Source organism: Cetorhinus maximus, chromosome 6, assembly GCF_964194155.1.
Source record: "Cetorhinus maximus chromosome 6, sCetMax3.hap1.1, whole genome shotgun sequence".
Lineage (NCBI taxonomy): Eukaryota > Metazoa > Chordata > Chondrichthyes > Lamniformes > Cetorhinidae > Cetorhinus > Cetorhinus maximus.
The window spans coordinates 92,380,295-92,384,369 of NC_135884.1; the positions used below are offsets into that span (position 1 = coordinate 92,380,295).

The 4,075-nt window shown below is 55.3% G+C and overlaps 1 long non-coding RNA gene across 3 annotated transcripts in view; it reads left to right on the plus strand.

Annotated features, from left to right (window-relative positions):
• The first annotated feature begins 785 nt into the window (after positions 1–785).
• LOC144681920 (uncharacterized) overlaps positions 786–4,075 on the plus strand; it is a 258,533-nt gene continuing 255,243 nt past the window's right edge. For all 3 annotated transcript variants that reach the window (XR_013576877.1, XR_013576878.1, XR_013576876.1), the window contains exon 1: positions 786–1,196. This is a non-coding gene — a long non-coding RNA (uncharacterized LOC144681920). The remainder of the gene's footprint in view (positions 1,197–4,075) is intronic.

The window sequence follows — 4,075 nt, forward strand, 5'->3', positions numbered from 1 at the left end:
ATCATGAGGGGTCTAAACAGAGTAGATAAGGAGAAAGTGTTCCCATTGGCGGAAGGGTTGAAAACCAGAGAACACCCACTTGATGATTGGCAAAAGAGCCAGAGGTGACATGAGGAAAAACTTTTTTACCCAGTGACTGTTTAGGATCTGGAGTGCACTGCCTGTAAGTGTAGTGGAGGCAGATTAAATCATGGCTTTCAATAGGGAATTGGATAATTATCTGAAGAGAAAAAAATTGCAGATCTGCAGGGAAGTGGGACTAGCTGAGAGTGGGCATGATGGGCCAAGTGATTTCATTCTGTGCTGTCTCCAATCCATGGTTATGTGATTCTAGTTAGATACGCCATTTTATTCACGAACCCGCACTCACAAGTTATCACAAGTGTTCACTAAATACGATTAACGAGTAAAGTGGTTCCCCCCATTTCGCAAACGACAGCACAGGCTGTGCAAGGGGACAGGGAAAAGGCAGGGCAATGGCATTAGGTCATAATGTTCATTTGGAGAGCGGGTGCAGACACTATGGGCTGAATAGCCTCCTGTGCCGTTAAAATTCTGATTCTGGGGAAATCAGCAGGAACGCCTACAATTCCCATAACAGCCTATGTCTGAGCGCAGGCGCACTGATAGTGTGGGATCCCGCTTGATGATTGGATGTGATGACGTGAGGACGTGGAGCTGTTCAGTACCTGGGTGGTGCTGCAACTAGAGATAGAGGGGGAGAACAATGTCTAGGCTGGTAGTCGGAGAGGCAGCATTACTACAGGGATAAACTGAATGAGTCACTAGCTGCATTCAGCTACAGTAGAGTCTGCCCGTGTTCCGCCCGGGAAACTAAACCCACACTTGCTGTATGCAACCACAGACAATATATACCAGGGGCTGGTTGCACACACCCAGAGAATGAAACCAGAGGCTGGGACAACCACTGCTAATGTACGAATCACTAGCTGCATTCAACCACAGAAATTACAGTCAGGGACTGACTGAATTCAGCCACAGATGATATACCAGCATTGGTTCAGCCTCAGAAAGTTGCTTCAGGGACTAGCAGTTACAATCCCGCCAAATATACCAAGAACCGGCAGCTTCAGTCGAGGAAATACATGCAAACCAGGCAGCTTCAGCCACAATAAATACGACCACCGGGGTTTGACTCGGAGCAAATAAATCCGTACAGACTGGATTTCGAAGAAGTAAGTACAACTGTAGTGTGTCTACCTCTTGCCAAACGCATTCTAGCGATTGGGTCCCTTCTACAGTTTATTGCACGGTAGCTGGACCGGAGATATGAATTCTTCATGAGGTACTGTGCCATTCTTTAAACTAATTGTATGCTCTTCTAACCCGCTGATTGCCGTTAATTCTAATCGCTTTGGACAAACAAGGATAATACCGCCCAGACTGCATATGGTACACAGCTTATATTATCCATAGGGTCAAGTGGTCTTGCACTTTTTCAAACGTTTTATTTGCATTTAGTAGAATGCTATTGTTTGAAAACATTGGGCACATACATGTTGAAAACCATATTTAACTACGAGATCGGAGGGTATAAGTAAGCAACGTCTTTCCGAATTTGTGTTAATCTGGATTACTGTATAGGTCTATCACTTTAGTGTATGATTTTGATTTATTATATATCCCAGTGAAAATGTAGAATTATTTCTGGAGAATTGGCAGATCTGCATTTAGAATGCAAATATCACTTCTTCCAGTAGGATTCCCCTCGTGTTCGCGCATATTATCAAATAAATAATCGATATATAGTGGATTTTTCCAGTTTACTATTATGTTGGGAGGCGGCAAACGAAATGTTTGGGTTTGAACAGCGGGAGTCTAGAGGCTGTTCTGTGTTCATTGAATGTTAGACTACCATGTGCTGTGTAGTAGGTACCTTGTGTGCAGTACCCAACACAATGATTGAGATACGTGGCCATTAGGGTGGGTCTGCTCATCCCTCGGCGTCCTGGTCAACTGCCTTTGTGCATGTGTGTATTATGTGAATGATTATTTTTCTGTATCCCTGAAAAGATTCTGTGTTTGTCAAATAGAGGAACAAAACATTGCTGGGAAATGTGTATGATTTCTCTCCAGTCGCAAGCTTTAGAAGCACTTGCAGCTTGGATACAGGGGCGTTGCTACCTTAACCATTCCTACCGTTAAACAGTCTCCGGACGAGTTGGCAGACTCCAGAGTCAGGAAACTGATATTCCAATTTTTTTTGCTTGCCTACTCTCTGCCTCCCCTACTCTTTGTTCACCCCACCGCCACCATCCGCCCTGTGTATCTCTCTCTCTCGCTCCTTCCCTCTCCCTTTATTCCTCGCACACTTTTTGCTTTGCAGTCTGTGTTCTATTTCTCTCCTCTCAATATCGGTATCAATTCTACGTCATGTCTCTACCGGTTGACTGTCATTATTTCTAGTTGTCCATTACATTCTCCCCTCCCCTCGTTTTCCCACTACACCTGCCCCTCCACCCCCCCTTCTCCCCCTTACCCCTCCACCCCCCCTCCTCCCCCTTACCCCTCCACCCCCCCTTCTCCCCCTTACCCCTCCACCCCTCCTCCCCTACCCCTCCCTACCCCTACCCCTCCACCCCTCCACCCCTCCTCCTCTCCTACCCTTCCCTACCCCTACCCCTCCACCCCTACCCCCCTACCCCTCCTCCCCGACCGCTCCACCCCGACCCCTCCACCCCACCTCCGCTACCACTCGACCCCGACCCCTCCTCCGCTACCACTCGACCCCGACCCCTCCTCCTCCCCGACCCCTCCTCCTCCTCCTCCCCGACCCCTCCTCCTCCTCCCCGACCCCTCCTCCTCCTCCCCGACCCCTCCTCCCCTACCCCTCCACCCCACCTCCGCTACTACTCCACCCCGACCGCTCCTCCTCCTCCCCGACCCTCCTCCTCCTCCCCGACCCCTCCTCCTCCCCTCTCCCCTCCTCCTCCCCTCTCCCCTCCTCCTCCTCCTCTCCCCTCCTCCCCTCCTCCACCCCTTGACCCCGACCCCTCCTCCGCTACCCCTCCACCCCTCCTCCGCTACCCCTCCACCCCTCCGCTACCCCTCCACCCCTCCTCCCCTACCCCTCCTCTTCCCCCTCCCCGACCCCTCCTCCTCCTCCTCCACCACCCCGACCCCTCCTCCCCTACCCCTCCACCCCTCCTCCCCTACCCCTCCACCCCTCCTCCCCTACCCCTCCACCCCTCCTCCCCTACCCCTCCTCTTCCCCCTCCCCGACCCCTCCTCCTCCTCCTCCACCACCCCGACCCCTCCTCCCCTAGCCCTCCGCTCCTCCTCGTCTACGCCTCCGCCCCTCCTCCCCAACGCCGCCCCTCCTCCCCTACCCCTGCACGCCTCCAGCTCCACCACTCCTCCCCTACCTATCCACCCCTCCACCCCTACCCCCTCCACCACTTCACCCCTACCCACTCCACCCCTACCCCCTCCACCACTCCACCCCTACCCCCTCCACCACTCCACCCCTACCCCCTCCACCCCTCCACCCCTACCCCCTCCACCCCTCCTCCCCTACCCCTCCACCCCTCCTCTGCTACCCCTGCACGCCTCCACCTCTCCTCCCCTACCCCCACCACCCCTCCTCCCCTACCCCCTCCACCCCTACACCCACCACCTCATCTCCCCTACCCCCCACCACCCCATCTCCCCTACCCCCTCCACCGCATCTCCCCTACCCCTCCACCCCTCCTCCCCTACCCCTCCTCCCCTACCCCTCCACCCCTCCTCCCCTACCCCTCCACCCCTCCTCCCCTACCCCTCCACCCCTCCTCCCCTACCCCTCCACCCCTCCTCCCCTACCCCTCCGCCCCTCCTCCCCTACCCCTCCGCCCCTCCTCCCCTACCCCTCCGCCCCTCCTCCCCTACCCCTCCGCCCCTCCTCCCCTACCCCTCCGCCCCTCCTCCCCTACCCCTCCGCCCCTCCTCCCCTAGCCCTCCACCCCTCCACCTCCCCATCGCCTCCTCCTCCTCCCCTCCACCTCCTCCCCAACTCCTCCTTCTCCTCCCCGACCCCTCCTCCTCCTCCTCCCCGACACCTCCTCTTCCCCCTCCC